General features: G+C 42.6%; 1 protein-coding gene across 1 annotated transcript in view; it reads right to left on the bottom strand.

Annotated features, from left to right (window-relative positions):
* The window catches only part of FBXO10 (F-box protein 10), a 151,131-nt gene that overhangs the window by 42,705 nt on the left and 83,714 nt on the right, over window positions 1–24,712 (bottom strand). The gene's annotated exons all lie outside the window — the stretch shown is intronic.

Here is a 24,712-nt window from a genome sequence, read left to right as displayed (position 1 = left end):
AGAAAAAGTATGTGAACCCTTTTGGAATGATTCTGAGTGAGTGAGTGAAGAACTTATATAGCGCAGCACATGCGAACTAAATCGCCTCTGGGCGCTCGCTGTTCCTGTCTCTTTTGATATCAAAAGAGATGAGTTTCTGCACAAATTGGTCATAAAATGTGATCTGATCTTCATCTAAGTCACAACAATAGACAATCACAGTCTGCTTAAACGATTAACACACAAATAATTATACCTCAGACAGGAGGCTCATATCTTATGCATTATCTTTCTTTAATAATGCCCATAGCAGAAATACAGTAAACATTTATTGTAACTTAAAAGAAAAAATTCAAAGAACTACCCTTCCCAGCAGTCCCTGGGCCAGCGTAGCCCCTCCCAGACCGTAATCTATATAAGGGACTGTCTGAGGTAACCTATTCCTCTTTCTTTCTGCTCATGGCAGAGCACACAAGATAAGTATTTCATGTACCTTTATTATTTACAGGATAGGTACTTCTTGTATCTTTATTATTTACAAGATAGGTGTTTCATGTACCTTTATTGTTTGATTGTATATATGGTCTCTGATACCGAGTGCCCTGGTGTCGGGTGATTTTGTTCAGTCTTGACTGATATGTTTGAGGTATTGTGGAACATGGGGAGTTTCCCTGGAATTCCTCCCTGATACCGAATGCCCCGGTGTCAGGTATTTTGTCGGAATTGATTGTTCTGTAGTTTTTGGAAGATGTGGAATACTGGGGGTTCTCCCTGCTATCCCCCGTTTCTGCGCTTTATTTCTGTCTGCCTGACACCGGAGCGGTGTCAGGCAGATATGTTTGAGAGGCCACGTTTGTTTGTTTCCAATTCTTTGCTCGGGTTTTTTCCCTTTCTTTGACACCGGAGCACTGCGGCGTCCGTGCGGGATCCGCGCTGTTTTTCATTCGCTCCCTCGGCGGGCGCCATGCCTGGGCAACTGTCCCCTCCCCACGCTCCCCTTCGCGCGCTCAGGTGGGGGGCGGGGTCTCCGCCGCGGCCGCTCCTCTCCTCCTCTCCTCTCTTTCGGTGCCTCTCTCGGTATCGAGAGCGAGACGGGGGAGAACGGTTCTCATCGACCGTTCCGTCCCTCACAACCTCGGGCCAATAAGAACTCCAGAGGCCGTAGTCTCGCGAGACTTCGCCTCTGGAGTTAGAATCTTGTCAGGCTCCCCTCACACCGCAGGATGTCCTTCCCAGCGGTGTCGTAGCCAGGAACCTGCTGCTGTTTCACCATGCTTTCAACCACTAGATGGCAGTACATCTTTTCAGATATATATATATAAATATATATATTTCATTCCAATGAATCAATATCTAATAAATAAATAAATAAATAAATAAATTAAATTAAATAATTTAAATAACGAATCTACAATAAATAATTCAATATATACTCAAATTATATTTCTGGGGAATTTATTCCCTAGAACATATACCTTATTTATCCTAATAAATAAATAATCAATATGTAGATAGATCAATAAATCAATAAATTAAATAAAGAAATTATAGCATGTTTATCTCCGGGGAATTTATTCCCTACAACATACTCCTAATAAATAATGTATTAAATAACTATCTAAGGATTGAATGAATAAATACATTTATTATTAATGATATTATTATTAATATATATTATTACTTATAATATATAACTAAATCCATTATTCAATTTTACAAATAATAAATTATAGATGGATTATACAAATTATATATTCATTATATAAATAAATTATACAAATATGTATAAAAAATTGTATTGAATTGTACAAAGATTCTACAATTTAATGAATATCATGGCATTGTTCATGCCGGTACCCCGGATAGGGTGGACACAGTCCTAGGAGGCCAAATCTCAACAGTGTTACACAGTTGCCAAAACTGATCGGTAGACCAATCTTTACGACCATGGCGTCGGTTACCCCCGCCTGCACACCATATGCCCGGACCATCCGGCAACGGTCTACCGCCCCTGAGAAGGGCTGGGCGTTCCAAAACGCTGCCACGTTTCTGTGGCCCTTGACTCCCCGACAGGGGAAGTAAATAATATGTCCCAGGCAGTACCCTACCCGGACTGCCGACCCACTGCCCTCCCAGACTCCGACCGACCCCCGAGCCTCGGGGAGATGCACATGCAGAGGCAGCGATCCGTTAGACGGACTAAGCCAGACCCATTCGTGGACTCTTCCAGAGTTGTCCGCGGAGTCTGAGGCGGCTAACACCTTGAGTCTGAGGTTGTAGATGATGAGAATGATGATGAGTGTTAGGGCAGTGGGCACATGGCGCTCTATGACGACGCCAACCCTGTTCCCAGGGTGACACTCTATGGATTCTCGTAGAGAGCCATTATAGATCCGGGGGCGATATGCCATCCACACTCCGATGACTGGGCACCTCCACCCGAGGTGATCCAATATATCACATAATGGACCCGGAGATCGGTCGAAAAACTCACCGAATCATTTTCAGGGCGTAACCCCCTTCCTTTACCATTTATGGCTGTGCATATTCCAAGACGGTAGGGCTCTATTCCATCCCGGATGAGCCCAAACGTCATCAAAGTCTAACACGGTACAGTGCCGGTCTATCAGGATTATAGGACCGGAGATGGACCTAGTCCCTCTTTCCTCGGTCTTCAGACCTGAACACCGCCCTAATAGACAACGAATTGCAGGGCCTCTGGTTCACCCAAACGATAGTGGAGACGGATCCGCTCTCCCCGGGTTTCCCCAACAACGTCTTCCTGGTCAGGAAAGGAGGGCGGTTATCGCCCGGTAGTAACTTGAGAAATCTCTCGTAATTACTGTATACAGTGACGACATTCTGCGACACAAAGGGTGAGGTTGATTATCTACTTGGACGACCTACTCTTAATGGCTCGTACCCCTCGCCTGGCGAACGAACACGCCTCCGGGACAGTTCCCCATAGATCACGGGGAATCTATCCTCTCCCCATCTCAGGAGGTAGAGTTTTAGGGTTCTTGGTGGACACCAACCTAGTGATCCTTCGGCTACCCATGACCACTTGGCCGCCATCTGCACGAGGTCAGTATCGTGCTGGGCTAACGACGGGTATCCTTACGCGGACTGGCTCGCCTGGTCGGCCTGTTTCCGGCGTTAATCCAGGCCATTTGTCCAGCTTCTTTTCACTATCGAGACCTTCAGAGTCTCAGTCCCTACGTCTTTGCCAGGGGCTTCACTGTGCAGACGTCGTCACTCTGGACACGGAAGCCATAATTGAACTACGGTGGTGGCTACGTCAGGTCGACAGACGGCACGGCAGGTCCACCTGCAACTCCACGACGGATTCATCTTGGAATAGGTTGCCAACCACCTCGGTTGGGGTACTCGATGCGGTCCCTCGTCCACAGGAGGGGCGCGGCCCACAGCGGAGTCTCTGCTGCACGTTCACACGTGGAAATCCTGACGACCGTCTTGCCATCAGGACCTACGGTGTGTTCTTGCGTATGGACACCGTATCCGCGGTCCAGTACGACCTTCGCTTGGGGGGTCCTTGACCCAAAATCCTAACGGATCTAGCAAGATCTCTGACATTTCTGCCTGGAACGCGACATCGTTCCAGCTGCGAAATGTACCCCAGGCACTTCCGCTATGGTGTTAGATTGGAATTCTCGTTACCCGCCCAATTCCATCGACTGACGACTGCACCGGTCAGTGTTCCTGGCCCTTGCTCCCTTATGGGATCCTTTCTCTCCCCAGTCTGTACGGGGATCTGCACCCTCTATTCACGACGCACGTCCTACTTCTCTTCGCATGGTTGGGTTTTCGGGGTGTCGGTCACGGACAGCGACCTTTTCTTTTATAACGGGGGTTTCACTTGCCTTGATCTAGGCCTTGGGACTAGATATACATTTCGATCATCCGGAGGACTCTGGGTTAGTTGGTGATCAACGACAAGTTAACCTCATGAAGGCGTTCGTCTGATATGACCAACTACCTGGTGGACTCGTTTGAGTCCGGGAGGTCCTATAGCTCCCCTGCGCCTTCCGCGCTGCGAACTCGGACTACCGCTCCCTTGTAGACTTACTACCGGTGGGATAACACCCATGGTGTACCGACTTAGTAAGCGTTAAGTTCAACGCCCATCACACCCAGGGTATCAACGCTCTTGGGAGGTGATCAGTGGTCCTGACCACGCGCCAGGACTGGGGGGACAATCTCACTCTGTCGGAGGTTATTGTCGTTTGAGCTACTGCCCCCTCGTGTCTGATTCCGTCAGACGCATATCGGGTGTCACGACGTTGGCCATTCCAGGCGTCGGATCCCGCCTCGGAGAGTCAGGGTTTTTCCGTCGTGCGTAGGACAGCGGCGGGACTTCATCGGTTTTTTCTACCCGTTCTTCCCCGCACATCGTACTCCGTTGTCTACGGATTTCTTAGTCCTTCACGGTCCCACTGCGATCTTCGCATCTCTTCCTACTCCTCATTCCTACGCTAAACCTCAGTTTCTGGTTTCCTCAGCTACGCTAGCCAGAGGGGTACGATCAATCATGGAAATGGCAGGGTCTTACGTAACCCCGTTGGGCGCCCACCCCTCCAGAGGAGCGGTGGCTCCTAGGTCATCACCCCGGGCGGCTCCCTATAGGATTTACGGCTAGCGGCGGACTGGTAACCACGATTGCTTTCCGCCAATTCTGCTTGGATCGGAGGAACACATATCTATATCAATTTTGTAGTTGTTTCATTTGTTATCATCTATATATGCATTGTTATAGCTTTGAACTTGCATAAGATATGAGCCTCCTGTCTGAGGTATAATTCGAGATTTTCCTAGCTTGTGACGGAAAATATTGATTATATGAAGACAGGAGGCGAGTATCTTCCCTCCCGACCCAACCCTGTCACGAGGTTGTCTCTCTCTCGTTCTAGACTGTTGAACCACACACCCTGCAAGTCGGAGGCTGGTACGCCCCGGGAGTTCGTTTTCACTAACCCCGTCGGGATTGCTGTTCCGTTTCGATCCATGGGTTTAGTTCACCGCAGATGGAGGCTCCTACTACGTTCCAGATCCGGAGTCGGGATGCCGTTGACTGAATCCGTTGGTCCATGTTCCTGAAGACGACTGACCGGTCGGCTCCGAATGGTTTTGGTTTTCCTATAGTCCCCGTTGGGATGAAGTTGGTCCGGATGAAGTTGGTCCGTGTTGGCCTTGTCCTTTCGTTTCCTCCAGATTCAGATGTTGTACTCCGGTCGGAAGGTTCCCGGCAGCCGCGGAGATGTCTAATTGGACTTTCGGTTCCTGTTTACACTGATTCGCATGAAGAAAGAGGAATAGGTTACCTCAGACAGTCCCTTATATAGATTACGGTCTGGGAGGGGCTACGCTGGCCCAGGGACTGCTGGGAAGGGTAGTTCTTTGAATTTTTTCTTTTAAGTTACAATAAATGTTTACTGTATTTCTGCTATGGGCATTATTAAAGAAAGATAATGCATAAGATACTCGCCTCCTGTCTTCATATAATCAATATTTTCCGTCACAAGCTAGGAAAATCTCGAATTAAATGTTACCATGTTTTTATTGAACACACCATGTAAACATTCACAGTGCAGGTGGAAAAAGTATGTAAACCCCTGTATTTAATAACTGGTTGAACCTCCTTTGGCAGCAATAACTTCAACCAAACGTTTCCTGTAGTTGCAGATCAGACGTGCACAACGGTCAGGAGTAATTCTTGACCATTCCTCTTTACAGAACTGTTTCAGTTCAGCAATATTCTTGGGATGTCTGGTGTGAATCGCTTTCTTGAGGTCATGCCACAGCATCTCAATCGGGTTGAGATCAGGACTCTGACTGGGCCACTCCAGAAGGCGTATTTTCTTCTGTTTAAGCCATTCTGTTGTTGATTTACTTCTATGTTTTGGGTCGTTGTCTTGTTGCAACACCCATCTTCTGTTGAGCTTCAGCTGGTGGACAGATGGCCTTAAGTTCTCCTGCAAAATGTCTTGATAAACTTGGGAATTAATTTTTCCTTCGATGATAGCAAGCCCTGACGCAGCAAAGCAGCCACAAACCATGATGCCCCCACCACCATACTTCACAGTTGGGATGAGGTTTTAATGTTGATGTGCTTTGCCTCTTTTTCTCCACACATAGCGCTGTGTGTTTCTTCCAAACAACTCAACTTTGGTTTCATCTGTCCACAGAATATGTTGCCAGTACTGCTGTGGAACATCCAGGTGCTCTTGTGCAAACTGTAAACGTGCAGCAATGTTTTTTTTTGGACAGCAGTGGCTTTCTCTGCGATATCCTCCCATGAACTCCATTCTTGTTTAGTGTTTTACGTATAGTAGATTCGCTAACAGGGATGTTAGCATATGCCAGAGACTTTTGTAAGTCTTTAGCTGACACTCTATGATTCTTCTTCACCTCATTGAGCAGTCTGTGCTGTGCTCTTGCAGTTATCTTTACAGAACGGCCACTCCTAGGGAGAGTAGCAGCAGTGCTGAACTTTCCCCATTTATAGACAATTTGTCTTACCGTGGACTGATGAACAGCAAGGCTTTTGGAGGTACTTTTATAAACCTTTCCAGCTTTATGCAAGTCAATTCTTAATCGTAGGTCTTCTGAGAGCTCTTTTATGTAAGGCATCATTCACATCAGGCAATGCTTTTTGTGAAAAGCAAACCCAGAACTGATGTGTGTTTTTTATAGGGCAGGGCAGCTGTAACCAACACCTCCAATCTCATCTCATTGATTGGATTTCAGTTGGCCGACACCTCACTCCAATTAGCTCTTGGAGATGTCATTAGTCAAGGGCAGGCATGTCCAAAGTCCGGCCCGCGTTCCGGTTTCGGACGGCCTGCCTGGTCATTTTGAAATGTATGTCTTTTGTGGCCCCCAACGGATCCCTGAGCGCCAACCGCATGAACCGTTGAATCGCTTTTCAGGCTTGCAAGTAACAATGGTAAGCAGACACTGGTGAACGGCACCAGGTGGGGCTTGACCCCTCCCAGTACTCACCAAGGCAGATAATGAACAGGCATATAGAAAGTGGGGTTTCCGCGGTTACTGTGCATTCCACGGAGGGCGATGTAATTATCCGTGATGGTTATGTAATGTATATTCAACTTTTTAATTAATATCATCAATTTAAATGAATATGAAATTTTTGGCCATTATTTGCACCTTTAGTGCAAGAAAAGCTCAAGAAAAATGCAGTCTGCAGTCTTGTGGGAGACGTATGTTGCATAATGTACTGCCGCATCAGAAGATATGGTAGAGCTCTACAGTCCGATGTAACATGTCTCCACCTCACTATTTGTAACCAACGCTCCATTTCTGTTTCTTTCTTTAGCCCTGGGGCCTTCTGCATTCAGAAAAAATATTGTCAATTTAAACCTCCTGGTCACATTGGTGCATACACCTAATGACTCTATGCACTGTATATGATTAAGATTTCTGGAGCCATTGTTGAGACTCATTGGTCCTTCATTTGTCCTGGCCCCTTTTGGGGTTTTCGGGTTTGGAATTGGTGTCCCCCTTTGCTTGTTGGCACACTTATAGCGGTTCTCTTTCCTGCGCTTGAGTTATGACTTCCATCTGTTGAATCATCAGCACACAAGAAAAACCTTGAAAAATCTGAAACTGCATAATCTATTGTCACTGAAGAAGACCTTCACTATCCTTGTTGAAAAGCGTTGGATTTTCTTCTGTCCCATTACCAATGTACAGTTGATCAATAGGTCATTCACTGGTTTGGTTCAATGCAGACATACATGCTATGTGTTTGTTTCTACTGATCCAAAGTTTTATCTGATGTTCCATTAACAAACTTTGTATTTTGTATGTTTTTTTGTTTCTGGTCCGTTAAAATCCCACTCCTTGAGGAAAACTTTTTTGTTCATTCCCTAAAGGTAAAGGCACCAGAGTGCTGAAATGTTCAATAAGGTGAAGAACTGGAGAATTCTCAAAAAGGTAGGGACCTCTTTATCACCCGGAGGAAGCCATGGTTGCAATGGAACTAATCTACAAGAGAAAATATAAGGAAAGGCTTTCTGTTAACACAAGTAAAAAAAAAAAAAGACCCTTTACCTGGTACAGCAGGTTTATCCAATCAATCTGATTGGAAACAGTTTGCATATCGAAGTTATAAGGGATCTGGTCAGGAGCAGGGTGTAAGGGCTCTGAATCAGAGATAACGATAAAGTCTTCAGGATCTGTTGGAGATAAGGGTCCAACAGGTCAGAACTAGGGGCTCTAGCAAATGGCGTTAGAGCACCAACAGTTGTGTCATCACTCTGGACCTGGGGGGCTTTCTGCTGTAAACCAGCTTGATGTGAAAAGCACCACATTGCCAAACACTGTTCAAAAGGCATACACCAGTAAATTATTGCCACATCCAGAGGCTTACATACACTAAGACATCAGAGAATGCATTACACCAAAGGCTGTAGCACTGCTCTAAATCTTGAGAGCACTCTGCAGCTAATTGACACACAGGCCTGGAAAGCACCACAATGCAGAGCTTACTTACAAATGCCACATAGCAGTACAACACACACAGTACTGACCTGTAAATTCTCCTAATCTTATAATACTGACTATATACTCTTTCACAGTACTGGTTCATATGTTCTCTTACTCCTGCACACACAAGAAAAGCACAGCAAGGAAGAAAACACTTGTGACTGATTGAGGAAAATCAATAAAAAAATCAATCAGATAGTGGACTACAAGAGCGTTTCCCTGGTCCAGAGTCTGTAGTATGAACACTGACAAAACAATAAACCTGTATTGCAGGCTATCACAGACTAAACTCTGGCGTACATAAGTTGTACATCAAGCTGTGCAAAAAATAATAACTTATAAGGGCTGTGTCCCCAAGAGAGATTGCTACACAAAATTGTACACAATTTTATAAAAAATAACACGGTAATTTAAGTTAAAACTTTAACACTTTGTGTTTCCATATCCCAGGAGATTCATATATATTTATAATCACTTATCAGCACTTGGATGTCACATAATGCAAATACTGAAAAATATACTGCTTAATCCCATGACCACCTGGATTTTCCCCTGGATTTGCTTTACAGGGATACTTACCAAGGAAGTCAACAGAGGCTGTACCACTGCTCTGAAACTATAGAGCCCTGGGGCCAACTGACACAGCACAGAAAGGTCCGGAAAACACCACAATGCAAAACCCAGTGCCTAAAGATAACTTCTAGTTTATTTTCACATGGGCCTACTTACGGAGTTAGTCTTCCAATGCTGGATCACACCAGAGGCTGTGCCATGCTCTGGACTTGGAGAGTACCCTAAGGCCCCATACACACGAGAGGATTTATCCGCGGATACGGTCTAGCGGACCGTATCCGCGGATAAATCCTCTCGAGGATTTCAGAAGATTTCTATGCGATGGCGTGTACACACCATCGCATTGAAATCCGCGCCGAAATCCTCTGGCGATGACGTGTCGCGCCGTCGCCGCGATTATGACGCGGCGACGGGCGCGACGCTGTCATATAAGGAATTCCACGCATGCGTCAAATCATTACGACGCGTGCGGGGAATCCCTTTGGACGGATGGATCCGGTGAGTCTGTACAGACGAGCGGATCCATCCTTTGGGATGGACTTCAGCAGATGGATTTGTTGAGCATGTCAGCAAATATTCATCTGCTGAAAATCCATCCCAGGGGAGATTTATCCGAGGATAAATATCCGCAGGAGTGTACACACCATAGAATCTATCCGCTGAAACCCATTTGATGGGATTTATCTGCGGATAGATTCTATGGTGTGTACGGGGCCTAAGGCTAACAGTACACTGAGGTCTGGAAAGCACTACTGGCAGTGCCCAGTGTCCAAAGGTCACATTCCAGGCATGCCCACAAGCTTCAGTCAAGTGAGATTCAGGGAAACACCAACTTGGATAGCTTTTTGTGCAGAGCCCAGCTCATGCAGCATAATAAACATCTTGACTGATGAGAAAAAAACATCCATGAAGTGCACAGAATGGTAAAAATCGTAAAATTTTAAATAGAGTTTTTCTCTCCAGAGCCAAGGAAAAAAAGTCCAACCTCCAGTGGGGTTGGGGGACTAGTTTTTATTGTGTTTTTCTGTTTGACAGTATCCATCTCCTGAATGTAGCTGCACATAACCAAATTGTCAAAGACAATGGTCAATATAGAAAATATATTTTGTATAAAATAAAATGCATTATAGTCTGTAGCTCCTTTAAAAATAAATTCTTCTAAGAAAAAGTTCCTGGGGGCTTTATAAAAAAGGTAACCAGCTGAATGCCAATGAACTAATTACTTGTAAAGGAATCCACAACAGCTCTAGAATATGAAGCATGTACTGAGACACTTGGGCTACCTCTTATTACGAGTCAATTGTTAGAAACATGTTGGGCTGGTGCAGTTCTTTCTGCAAAGTCTTCTCACTACCCCAGTAATACACTACACATAAACACTGCACCATTCAAAAAGCAGCCAAGGCTGCCTGATCAGAAGTACTTGAATCTGTCTACAATAATAAATCTTTGGTAAAGAGAGACATGAAGCATCACACAAGTCATTTGGAAGCATAGAGAAAATACAAGTGTAGAAGTTTATTTTTAAAAATTCTTACATAGGTAAAGAGAGCTCTTTCCTTGCATCTCATTTAGAAAAACAATTACACTAAGGCGGGGAATCAAATTTCCCCTGAAATCCTGTTAGCAGCCCAACGACAACAGCTAAAATGTAATTTCCAATTCATGCTTAAAATATATATTATTCCAGGGAAACAGCCATTGCATAAAATCTAAGTAAATACATTTTAAATCAGTTCTAAATGTTGAAAGTAATACACTGCAAAAGCACCTAAAGTGAAATGTACTGCCTGCTTTTATTTATTGGGTAAGCTACACAATATACTGAGCAGCGTTCGCACTCAATTTTTGGATATTCTTTGGAAGAAAAAAAAAAAAATTAATTAACATTGTATTATTTATTTTTAATAATTAAAATGTTATTGGGATGATGAAGAAAGTGTTACAGTTTTGAGTATAATCAGTAAAACATGACTGAAGACATTTATCAAGGTCGTACAATGCAACAGCATATAACAAATGTTTAGCCGTTAGTGTACAACAAATATTTTAAAGAACAGAGATATTTTGGTGTTAACTGCGGACACCCAGTAGTAGGTGTCTCATTTTAAGTAGGATAATTAGTATAAAATAACATTATATCAAAATATAACAGAAATAAGAATGGAAGTAGAGCATTGAACAAACAAAGAACAATTACAGTGTAAGGCCCCATACACACGATAGAATCCATCCGCTGAAAAATCCCAGCGAATGGGTTTCAGCGGATAGATCCTATGGTGTGTACACTCCAGCGGATCTGTTTCCGCGGATATTTCTCCCCTGGGATGGATTCCAGCAGATCGAATATTTGCTGACATGCTAGTCTGTATAGACTCACCGGATCCATCCGTCCGAAGGGATCCCCCGCATGAGTCGTAATGATTCGACGCATGCGTGGAATTCCTTATATGACAGCGTCGCGCACGTCGCCGCGTCATAATCGCGGCGACGGCGCGACGCGTCATCGCCAGAGGATTTCGGCGCGGATTTCAATGCGATGGTGAGTACACTCCATCGCAGAGAAATCCGCTGAAATCCTCGAGAGGATTTATCCGCGGAAACGGTCCGCTGGACCGTATTCGCGGATAAATCCTCTCGTGTGTATGGGGCCTTACTTCTCGAGAATATATACCATTTGTGATATGAGCAAATCCACAGAGAGTTGGCACCGGAAATACAGGGTAACCACGTCAAGTAGGTAGGCGTTTCAACCAGCCGATAAATGTGTAAATTGAGTGTAAATGTGTAAATGAGTATAGGAACATGGTCCAAGGGGTCCACTGTTTGTGAACATTTTCAGTAGTTTCTATAGGTACCATCTCCTCCATGTTGTAATCACACGTTCTATCACACGTAACAATTCAGCAATTGTTGGTATATTACTTTATTTCCAATGTCTGGGCATAAGCAACTTTGCAGCGTTTAAAAAATGTCTAGTTGGAGACATTTTATATCAACTCATGGCAATTAGCAATGTGCAATAGGCAACAGGCAGAGCCAAGTGTTATTTTCATCTCAGTAATGTGTCCAATTAACTCACACACCTTATGCCAGAAAGGAACGATTTTTGGCATCCCCACCAAATATGTAGCATAGCTACTCTAGCTTGTTGACATCTTAAACATTTATGTGCAAAAACGTTAGCTTGCTGTCATTGTTCATCAGTGAAGCTTGTTTGAAGTGCCCTCACCCAATGTGTTTGGGATTTTAGAGGGCTCTTCCTTGTCTGCCAATTGAAGCTATGAGTAGATGAGGGAGGTGGTTTTCTCAACAGGATTAACTGAAAGGCATGTAGATTCAAAAGGGGACAGGGATCTAAAAATTCTACGTTTGTCTAGAGATACTGACACATAGTTGTGCAATTGGCAATAAGTCCAAAAAGAAAGGTGGTGCTGGGGGCACAAGTCTGATTTAATGGTGTCATATGACATCAACTTGTTGTGGATAATGCAATGCATCCTTAGAAGAGGAGTCCTTTCATCTTTGGGTGGTATAAGGTGTGCATCTAAACCCGGGGGGAAAGTCGGGATTCAGTGCAATTTGGGTAAGCAGACCAGGAGATGAAGAGATTATATACTCCCTGGTGACTCTCTTAAACACTTCAAATGTTGCACCTACAAGGGGGTTAAACCTGATCGAACTTGGGAGTTTCCTCTATGGAATCCATGGTAGGCATCTTAAGGAATAGATTACCATAGCTCTGTCTAAACTCACCCAGTCCTTATTGTCGCCATGGCAGTTCCAATCTATGATTCTCGTCAAATGTGCGGCGTAGTAGCAGAATTTAAAATTGGGAAGCCCTATTCCACCACTATCCTTTGGTCTGGTAAGGATGTTGAGATTGATGCACAGTTTTCGGCCCATCCAAATGAAGCTATGGGGAATGGAATGTAAGCGCTTACATTTTTTTTGAGGAAGAGTAATTGGTAGGGTATGAAAATATCCTAGTATTCTAGGGAGTATAGTCACTTTAAGGATTGCTGCTCTACCAAACCAGGAGAATGGTGAGTTGTAATCCCAAATATTTAAGGGCAGCAGTTTCCCATTCAAAATAGCAAGTGGATCGTGCCATGGCTAACGATTCTGGAGAAAATGCAAGATTAATGGCTTCTGACTTGTTTTAGTTGATTTTCATATTGGAAACGTAACCGTAGTGTTTGAAGTCCTTAACTAGATTCTGTATAGAAATGTGTAAAAAAAGAAAAAAGGACAGAAGATTTAAATAGATGGAAAGATGGAAAAAAATACTGAAGGTCCACTTTAAGTGCTTGTGCACATGTTCTGCTTCCTATTTGTTTTTAATATCCATTTGTATCTCAATTCAATTATTACAGGACAGCACTAGTTTCAATAAACATTTTTAAAATTGTAATAGAAACGTTAAAAACTCAAGCTATATTATTAGGCAGTTTTCTTAGAAATTATGCCGCGTACACACGATCATTTTTCGGCATGAAAAAAATTACGTTTTTCGGCATGTAGAAAAAACTTTGTTTTTTCCAACTTCATCATTAAAACGACGTTTGGTGAAAAAATAAAAAAATAAAGGAACAGGGGAATGGAATACTATAAACAAGTTGGGACTTTATATGGAGTGCGCAGTTTAGGGAAAAACAGCCATCAATATAATTGTAATTATAAATATTTTAATATTTTAATTTAAATTAACAGGTCTCCACTGTGTGGGTGGTGTTTTAGATCCGCGTGCATCTCATTAGGTTGACGCTCAGGCGGGGATGTCCTCCCACCTTGATGCACGCAGAGTGACGTTGGGGGGGTGTGCTTGGACCATGCCTACATTAGTCCACCCTGTGCTGGCCCCACGCTTGGTCCTTAGTCCCTGAACAACCACTTCCAAGCAACTTATTTCCATGTTCCTACACAAGTTAAAGTTACTCTACCTGGACGTTTACAACACCTAGATACTGGAGCTTTTTTATGTGATGGTAGATTATACTATTTTATACAATTGAATCTCTATATTTCCAACATGAATTTACTATATTCTGTGGATTATGGAGTTGCATAAAATTTTTATTTATATTACTAATACCATTATCTCTTATGGAAGCCCATATACCACGGTTGCCATCTTTCATTCTGTTTTGGGTTCCAGCCATTATGGATAGGCTCTCATGCACCCAGGGGGCTCTGTGGGGGTGCGCGTTACTGGCACACGCCCCCTCAGTTCCCTTGCCTGACACTTCTGGTGGACCTCCTGTTTCCATGGGCCACGACATGTCCTTATACACAGCACGCCTGTCTGTAATTTTACTATAGGATCGGTTTTCATCTTAATTGATATACATAGCAATTCCTCTGCCATATGTTAATTTATTATGGAACCTTACTTTTTTACATTTTTGTATTTTATTCTAGATATGCATAACGCGCTTGCTCCTGACGAGTGGTAACACCAAAACCACGAAACGCGTAGAGCTATTTCTAAGCGGCGGCAGCATCCATTTGTCCTTGATATTTCCATATGTGACATCTAATTTTACCCTGTGGCACTTAGACTGAGTTGCTATCACACTAGGATCTCTTTCAAACTCTACCTTGCCGCCCATGGAGGTTGGAGGCTTTTTCCAAATGTGTAGTCGTGTCTATGTGATATCTGTACTTCAATACTCTATTTGTATGTGTTGATGAATTGAATCTATGGGAATTTTACAAACATCATCAAATATTGTCTTTTTATATATTTATGGTCTATTATATTACAAATCATTATTAATTTAATGTAATTACTGTTTACCTATACCTAATTAAAATATTTATATTTACAATTATATTGATGGCTGTTTTTCCCTAAACTGCACACTCCATATAAAGTCCCAACTTGTTTATAGTATTCCATTCCCCTGTTCCTTTATATATATTTTTTCACCAAACCGGGACGGAGGTACATGCTCCCTATTGGCCATGACCTCACTTAAAATCCCAATTGTTTCTTCTTTTTCACTAAAACGACATTGCCCACACACCATCGTTTTAAAAAAATGTTCTAGCAAAGCGGGGTGACGTATAACACGTACGACGACACTATAAAGGGGAGGTTCCATGCGGATGACGCCACCCTTGGGGCTGCTTTAGCTGTTTTCCTGTTAGTAAAAGACGATTTGCGCTTTTCTGTCTGTTACAGTGTGATGAATGTGCTTATTCCATTACGAATGGTAGTTTTACCAGAATGAGCACTCCCGTCTCATAACATGCTTCTGAGCATGCGCAGGTTTTTAACATTGTTTTAGCCCACACACACGATCATTTTTTACAACCCGAAAAACAACATAATTTAAAACGTCATTAAAAAATGCAGCATGTTCGAAAAAAAATTTACAACCCGAAAAATGATGTGAAGCCCACACACCATCATTTTAAATCTGTCTCAGCCAATCTGGAGGGAGAGTCTCGGACAGGCCCAAAAATTTGTGGACATCGCTGGACAGAGAGGGGGAAGAATCAACAACAAGTGGGACACAATCATTAAGTGGAACGAAATTTATTGGATATTTCAAACTTTTTTAACAAATAAAAAACTGAAAAATTGTTCAGCCCCCTTAAGTTAATACTTTGTAGCGCCACCTTTTGCTGCGATTAGGGCCCTTTCACACTGATGCGTTTTCCCCGCGTTTTTGCGGTAAAAATAGCGCTATTAAAACCCCCCCCATGCCCCTCTCCATTGAAATGAATTAAAAAACGCTGTAAAAACGCAGTAAAATCGCTGTGTTTTACTGCGATTTTAACGCTCCGTTTTTACAGCGTTTTTTAATTCATTTCAATGGAGAGGGGCATGGGGAGCGTTTTATGAGCGTTTTAATAGCGCTATTTTTACCGCAAAAACGCACCAGTGTGAAAGGACCCTAACAGCTGTAAGTTGCTTGGGGTATATCTCTATCAGTTTTGCACATCGAGAGACTGAAATTTTTGCCCATTCCTCCTTGCAAAACCGCTCAAGCTCAGTGAGGTTGGATGGAGAGCGTTTGTGAACAGCAGTTTTCAGTTCTTTCCACAGATTCTCGATTGGATTCAGGTCTGGACTTTGACTTGGCCATTCTAACAACTGGATATGTTTATTTGTGAACCATTCCATTGTAGATTTTGCTTTATGTTTTGGATCATTGTCTTGTTGGAAGACAAATCTCCATCCCAGTCTCAGGTCTTTTGCAGACTCCATCAGGTTTTCTTACAGAATGGTCCTGTATTTGGCTCCATCCATCTTCCCATCAATTTTAACCATCTTCCCTGTCCCTGCTGAAGAAAAGCAGTCCCAAACCATGATGCTGCCACCACCATGTTTGACAGTGGGGATGGTGTGTTCAGGGTGATGAGCTGATTTTGGTTTCATCTGACCAGAGCACCTTCTTCCACATGTTTGGTGTGTCTCCCAGGTGGCTTGTGGCAAACTTTAAACAACACTTTTTTATGGATATCTTTAAGAAATGGCTTTCTTCTTGCCACTCTTCCATAAAGGCCAGTTTGTGCAGTATACGACTGATTGTTGTCCTATGGACAGAGTCTCCCACCTCAGCTGTAGATCTCTGCAGTTCATCCAGAGTGATCATGGGCCTCTTGGCTGCATCTCTGATCAGTCTTCTCCTTGTATGAGCTGAAAGTTTAGAGGGACGGCCAGGTCTTCGTAGATTTGCAGTGGTCTGATACTCCTTCCATTTCAATATTATCGCTTGCACAGTGCTCCTTGGGATGTTTAAAGCTTGGGAAATCTTTTTGTATCCAAATCCGGCTTTAAACTTCTCCACAACAGTATCTCGGACCTGCCAGGTGTGTTCCTTGTTCTTCATGATGCTCTCTGCACTTTAAACGGACCTCTGAGACTATCACAGTGCAGGTGCATTTATACGGAGACTTGATTACACACAGGTGGATTCTATTTATCATCAGTCATTTAGGTCAACATTGGATCATTCAGAGATCCTCACTGAACTTCTGGAGAGAGTTTGCTGCACTGAAAGTAAAGGGGCTGAATAATTTTGCACGCCCAATTTTTCAGTTTATTTGTTAAAAAAGTTTGAAATATCCAATAAATTTCTTTCCACTTCATGATTGTGTCCCACTTGTTGTTGATTCTTCAAAAAAAATTACAGTTTTATATCTTTATGTTTGAAGCCTGAAATGTGGCAAAAGGTCGCAAAGTTCAAGGGGGCCGAATACTTTCGCAAGGCACTGTAGAATGCATTAAAAAAGAAACCTTCTGACTTTACAACCACTTTAATGTTGCTGTTAGAAAGGTCTGCGTATGTATGCAATTCCTTCAACAGGTTGAGAATGGTTAGTTCTGAACCTGTCACAAAGAAAAGGAGATCACCAGAATATGCTGCAACTTTATTATTAGTAGGAGACCCTGGATATCTGCGTTGGATCTGATGAGACACATTAAAAGCTCTAGCACTAAAACAAAGATTAGGTGGAAAAGGGGATAACCCTGCCTAATCCCATTATTTAAAGAGAAGTTTGCCAAGATAAGCTTATTAACCCTGACTGCCAATGTGGGTTGGGAGTAAATAATATTTATTATATTATACATATTGGCCCCCATTCCAATAAAAAGAAGTACAAATTTCATAAAGCTCCTGGTGATCAGGTCGAACGTCTTCTCTGCTTTTGATGAGATCAGTAACATCAGAATATCATTTGAACTGGTGAAGTGGATCAGGTTCAATGCTCCGCAAATGTCATCCCTAGCTTCCTTCTTGGTAATTAACCCCAACTGATCTGTGTGGATCAGGGATGAAAAAAAAAAACAGCAACAGGTGATTGACCAAGATTTTTGTAAAAATCTTAAGATCGACATTTGACTAGTCTTCACTTACAGTACTTTACAGAACTGGCCTTTACTTTCACATTCACAAAGCGTAAGACAAACTCAGTACCGCTGCTGACAGCCCAATCCAATCCAATCTTCATCCTTCTCCTCCCACATAAAGCTAGAGCTAGAACACAAATCAGGGCGGTGGTCGAAGAAACTACAGAACTTTCAAAACACCCCACAATGAAAAATAATGCTCCTCTCGCACCGCAAACAGGTAAGGAAATGACGACATAGGAACTTGATTGACAGAAAACTCATAGCATAAAAAAAACACAGATAAATGTGGTATGTATGAAAAAAAAAAAAAAAAAAAATGTGCAGAAAAATGCAGATGAATGCTCATAAAAATGAAGGTAAATGCAAATAAAAAAGCACGGAAACACAGGTGAAATGTGGAGAATAGGGCACGCTGGATAACAAGGAGACTTTAACAAACAGTACGTGACTGGCTCTAGAAATGTCAATATTGACTTCAGCCCTGGAAGGTTTTACCCCCTACTGACCAGGCCATTTATTGCGATACACAATTGCGTGGTCATACGACGATGTACCCAAATAAAATTGATGTCCCTTTTTCCCCACGAATAGAGCTTTATTTTGGTGGTATTTGATTCCTGTTATGGTGTTTATTTTTTGCGCTATAAACAAAAAAGTGCGACAATTTTGAATTATATATATATTTTTTACTTTCTGCTTTAAAACATATCCAATAAAAATAACGTAAATAAAAATAATGTAAAAAATCAAATTTGTTCATCTATGTAGGCCAATATGTATTCTGACACATATTTTTGGTAAAAAAAAATCCCAATTAGCATATATTGGTTGGTTTGTGCAAAAGTTATTGCCTCTACAAACTATGGGATGGCAGCACTCAGCGTTTAGTGGGACTGCGATAAATTGGACACCAAGTGACCCTTTTTGGGGACCAGTGACATCAATACAGTGATCAGTGCTAAAAAAAATGCACGGTTACTGTATAAATGACACAGGCAGGAAAGGGGTTAACATCAGGGGTGATCAAAGGGTTAAGTGTGCTCCTAGGGAATGCTTTCTAACTGTGAGGGAGATGGACTGACTGGAGGAAGACAGACATCTGTGTTCCCGATTAGTAGGAATCACAGATCTCTCTCTACCTATGTGACAGAATAATGGTCTGCATCTCCTACAAACGATCGCAGGTGGCCGGCGGGAGCGGGTCTCTGGCAGTGCGTGCGCCCCAGGAAGAGGTAACAACGTACAGGTACATTGTTTCACGCAGCTGGGCCGCCCTGTCACAGTATATGTATGGTGGGGGCGGTCCAGAAGCGGTAAATGCACCACAGCAGCACTTCAGAAGAGGGAAGCACACTCTATAGCAGGGGTATCCAAACCTTCTAAACAAAGGACCAGTTTATTGTCCTTCGAAAACTTTAGGGGGCCGCACTGTGAACAGCAGTAGAAGAAAATGTCTCTGCGTCAGTGGGAGTAAACAATGCTCCATGATTGATATTAGGGTGAGGAATAGTGCCTTATCATGGAGGTCAATGGAAGGATTAGTGCCCCATCATTGGTGTCAATGGGAGGATTAGTGCCCCATCATTGGTGTCAATGGGAGGATTAGTGCCCCATCATTGGTGTCAATGGGAGGATTGGTGCCCCATCATTGGTGTCAATGGGAGGATTGGTGCCCCATCATTGGTGTCAATGGGAGGATTAGTGCCCCATCATTGGTTTCAATGGGAGGATTAGTGCCCCATCATTGGTGTCAATGGGAGGATTAGTGCCCCATCATTGGTGTCAATGGGAGGATTAGTGCCCCATCATTGGTGTCAATGGGAGGATTAGTGCCCCATCATTGGTGTTAGTGGGAGGATTACTGCCCCATTGTTGGTGTCAGTGGGAGGATTACTGCCCCATTGTTGGTGTCTGTGACAAACTATGTCAGCAACAGTGAGGGGAATAATGCCCCAAGGGCCAGATAAAAACAAGCCAAGGGCCGCATCTGGCCCCCAAGCCGTAGTTTGGAGACCACTGCTCTATAGGAAAAACAAAGCAGCGAAGAAGGCACTTCCAAGCAGTGTTGCTCATCTTACTTCAAAAAAGTAATTAATTACAGTTACAAATTACTTCTCCGAAAAAGTAATTGCGTTCGTGACTCAGTTACTACATTGAAAAAGTAATTAGTTACTCAGCAAAATATTTTCTGAGTGTTTTTGTAAATGTACACCTTCTCTGTTTCAAGCTCTCCTACCCAGAAAAGTATGAGGGTCTGATATTCACAAGCCCCCAGGCAGTAGAAGCTGTGGCATTATGTCTGCAGACATCCGCTAACAAAGAAGGTGAGTGTACCAAGGACATGAAACTATTCGCTGATAATGGATATTAAGAATATGGGGTTAAAATGACAGTAAATTCTCCGCCTCCATGTCTCCAAATTCCCCAGCTTCACTGCTATATAAAATATTGGGGATCACACAAGACTGCTGCTTAAATTTATTGCTGATATAATCACACACTGGTCCGTCCATCCTCATCTCTTCTCTCGTCTTACCTTCTCAGCTCCACACCATGTGGCACAGCCATGGGCTGCGGGCTCCTCTGTTGTGGGTGGGACTGGAGGAGAGAATGCCGTCATGTTGAGGCGTGGAAGCGCCTATCAGGCACCTGTCCTGGCACACAGCTGGCAGCCAGGCCGCAGCCTCATTGTATTCTAGATCTGGATTGGCGGGGTCTGGTGACAGCGAACATCAATTTGCGTACAGACTAAGCAGCACAGATGACCATGAGGGGAAGAGTAATCAGTTAGATTACTCGTTACCCTCAAAAGTAACTGCGTTAAGTAACGGTGTTTACTTTAACGCAGTTACTGACAACACTGCTTCCAAGTGCAGTAATAAAACACTTTAATGACAAATGACTTTAAGGAAGGGTTAAAAACACTTACAAGATGGAAGTGAAAAACAGGCACATCAATAAATTCATAATGTCCAGCGGGATGGCACTGTGTCTCTGATCCAGGAAGGAGAGCCATGCAGTCAGAGCCAGCATGAAACACAGGCAAACAGAAGTGACGTCAGAGTGGGCAGGGCATGTTTCAGAGCATGCTCCGACACAGTGTTTCTCACTGCTGGTAGGATGAAATTTCCACCTGCAGCTGTCTTTACTCCCAGTAGTCATCCCGCTGGGTGTTATGGATCAATTGATAGGCCTGTTTTTCACTTCCATCTTGTAAGTTTTTTTAACCCTTCTTTGTCATTAAAGTGTTTTATTAATGCACTTAGAAGCGCCTTCTTCTCTACTTTGTTGTTCCTATAAAATGCAGATGAATGCATACGAGTTTTACACCATTATGTTTTTTACATCCTATTTTTAACCCTTAACTAAGTACAACCTGAATGTTTTATTATACACTAAAAATTCCCCTTTTGTACATCAAACCTTATCAAATTTGCCATTTCCTATATTATTTCATATGAATAAATTGTCCCTTTCCTCCATTACGTAGGGTAATCAGGCATCTTGTTATTTTCTTGGTTGAACAGGTGTCCTACTTGTAATTTAATTAGAATTTTCTCTAGCTTCTGACAGCATAAAGTCACAATCTAAATATTCCACCACATTGAAATCTAGAGAGCAGGACTTTTTGTCTGTTGCATGGAGGCAGCTAAGAATTGCAAAATTGTTCATTTCCTTGTCGCCTGTGTCACATTGGGATGCAAGAGCCACCAACAATTCTGGTAATTAGGTAAAACAGAACATCAGAAAATATGCATACTAGATCTAATGCATAGCAGATATTTTATTTATCTATTATAATCTACAGGAACAAAAAATGAACCGTTATATATATATATATTACACATTTTTATCTGCAAACATGCTGTAGGCCCACTACAGTTCACCAAAGAATCCTCTGTTAGATTTAATAGCCAATCCTCAAGTACAAATCAAAGCCCTGTTATTATTCTGAACAAAGGAGAAGCTGCTACTGCAATTATAATAATTACTAGCACAGATCACTAAAACTAGCATAGCAGACAATCATTTTCCTCTCAACATGCTGAAAGGAAGCCCCCTGTCATGTTAGGTTATGGATTATAGTTTCTATCACATCATGGTTATAGAATATACGTTATATCATCACATGGTTACGGAATATGTTTTTATATCATTACATGCCTAATCTTTATAAAATAAGTGATTTATTGGGGATTGATGTACAAAGTACCATTAGTTTAAAGCTAAGGCACTTGTTTAAAGCCGGAGCATAGAATATAGTCATTCCCACATCGCATTTTCTGACCCAGAATAACATATCGAAATACATTTTAGTTTAGCGTATACCGTTTTCATTATATTTGCAGTTATCAGTCCTTGTGACATCATAACAGGGTTCAGTCTATGACCGTCAGTTGAAGGACTTCACAGAACACCCAATGCCTCATGTAATCCAAACAAATGCCAACACATATTAAAGATGCAAGTGTTTGAGACGTTTTTGGAGTTTGTGTGTGAAGTGAGGCCTTGTGTCAGGCTATCACTCAATTGTTCTGTGTTTTTTTTTGTAAGTTATTAAAAAAATAAAAAAAAGATGCAAGTGGATGAAGTTTTACTTGGGCAGTATAAATGCACAACACGGATGTTTATGATTTTGTGTAGGAACCCTTTTTTAATAAGACAGACTTTGAAACATTGATGTTCTTCATTCATGCTGTTTAAGAATATTTCATGCATCTTTACTGGTGGTGTGCTGGCATCTGTTTGAATTGGATTATACGGTGCTGCTCATAGCTGTGGCACTGCTTTATTTCATAGACCTGAAGTATGATGTGCAAAATGGATTTTCCCTAATTCTATGCCTGATTTAAGAGCACCCTACCATACCACAAGCATCATTATGGTAATAGAATTACATGAAGCAGTCTGCCCACATACCTGCCCACATTTTGTCATGTTACAACCAAAAAGGTAAATGTGTTTTATTGGGATTTTATGTGATATACCAACACAAAGTGGCACATAGTTGTGAAGTGGAAGGACAATGAGAAGTCTTTTGAGGATGTCTCTACCAGATTTGCACATCTAGAGAATGAAATGTTTGCAAATTCTTCTTTGCAAAATAGCTTGAGCTCTGTCAGATTGGATGGAGAGCGTCTGAACAGCAATTTTCAAGTCTTGCCACAGATTTTCAATTGGATTTAGGTCTGGGCATTGACTGGGCCATTCTAACATATAAATATGCTTTGATCTAAACCATTTCATTGTAACTCTGGCTGTATGCTTAGAGTCGTTGTCCTGATGAAAGGCGAACCTCCGCCCCAATCTAAACTCGAATGCGCGTACAGATGATCGGACATTTCGACAACAAAACCGTGGATTTTTTTTCCCGACGGATGTTGGCTCAAAGCTTGTCTTGCACACACACGGTCACATAAATGTTGTCAGAAATTGCGAATGTCAAGAACGCAGTGACGTACAACATGTATGACGAGCTGGGAAAAATTAAGTTTAATAGCCAGCGGCTCTTCTGCTTGATTCTGAGCATGCGTGGAATTTTGTACATCGGAATTGTGTACACAAGTTTTGTTGTTGGAAAATTTGAGAACCAGCTCTCAAATTTTTGTTGTCAGAAATTCCATCAGCAAATGTCCGATGGAGCCTGCACACGGTCGGAATTTCCAAACAAAAAGCTCCCATCGAACATTTGTTGTCAGAAATTCCAACCATGTACATGGCATAACAGGTATTCTTCTAAAATTGCCCTGTATTTGGGCTCCATTCATCTTCTCATCAACACTGACCAGCTTCCCTGTCCCTGCTGAAGAAAAGCATCTCCAGAACATAATGCTGCCACCAACATGCTTCACAGTGGGGATGGTGTGTTCAGGGTGATGGGCAGTGTTAGTTTTCCGCCACACAGAGCTTTGCTTTTAGGCCAAAAAGTAAAATTTTGGTCTCATGTAACCAGAGCACCTTCTTTCACATGTTTGCCATGTCCCCACATGGCTTCTCGCAAACTCAAAATGGGACTTCTTATGGCTTTCTTTCAACAATGGCTTTCTTCTTGCCATTTTTCCATAAAAGTCCACACGACTAATAGTTGTCGTGTGGACAGATTCCATATAGTTCCTCCAGAATATCCAACATATCTTTGTCCAAAGGCTCCTCCTCAGTTATTAAGGTCGTTGTCTCTAGATCCTCCCTGGCTGCACAATTGATTTCTTTGAGCCTAAAATGATGCTTTACCGTAAGATTGCGCACAAACTTATTTAAGTCAATGAACAGTTCAAAAAGATTGGGGGGGCTTTCCGGGGCATAAGTGACGCCCCTACTGAGCAGTTCGAGTTCTTTTTCTGAGGAGGCACATTCTGAAAGGTTGAATATTTTGATGGTAGAGTGGCCTCCTACCTCTTCTGTTACATTCTTGGATTTCTTCCCTCTCCTCTGCCCTCTGCTCGTAGGTTTCTTAATCTCTGAGTATTTGGGGGGAGATGGGTCTGACTACTAGATTTCTCTGCGCTGCGGGTTTCCGTTATCCCTCAGCTCTTTCCCTGAAAATATAATTCTCATCCTTTGATTTTCCAACTCTACTACTAGTGTTATTTGCAAGATCTGTTGGTGCTTCTTGCAATGTGGTCTCTCTCCATGAAGTTTCTATCTCATTAATAGCACCCTCCTGTGTTAAGGGATCGTCTATTTTCTATTTACCATGCCCAACACAACCCCCCCCCCCCCTATTTGGGCAAGAGGGTTCGCCAACTGGCCACCTCCTATAGAGGT

The sequence above is a fragment of the Rana temporaria genome, chromosome 1 (assembly GCF_905171775.1).
Source record: "Rana temporaria chromosome 1, aRanTem1.1, whole genome shotgun sequence".
Classification (NCBI taxonomy): domain Eukaryota; kingdom Metazoa; phylum Chordata; class Amphibia; order Anura; family Ranidae; genus Rana; species Rana temporaria.
Note: the sequence above shows the minus strand (reverse complement) of the source record. Positions and strands in the feature narration are given on the sequence as shown.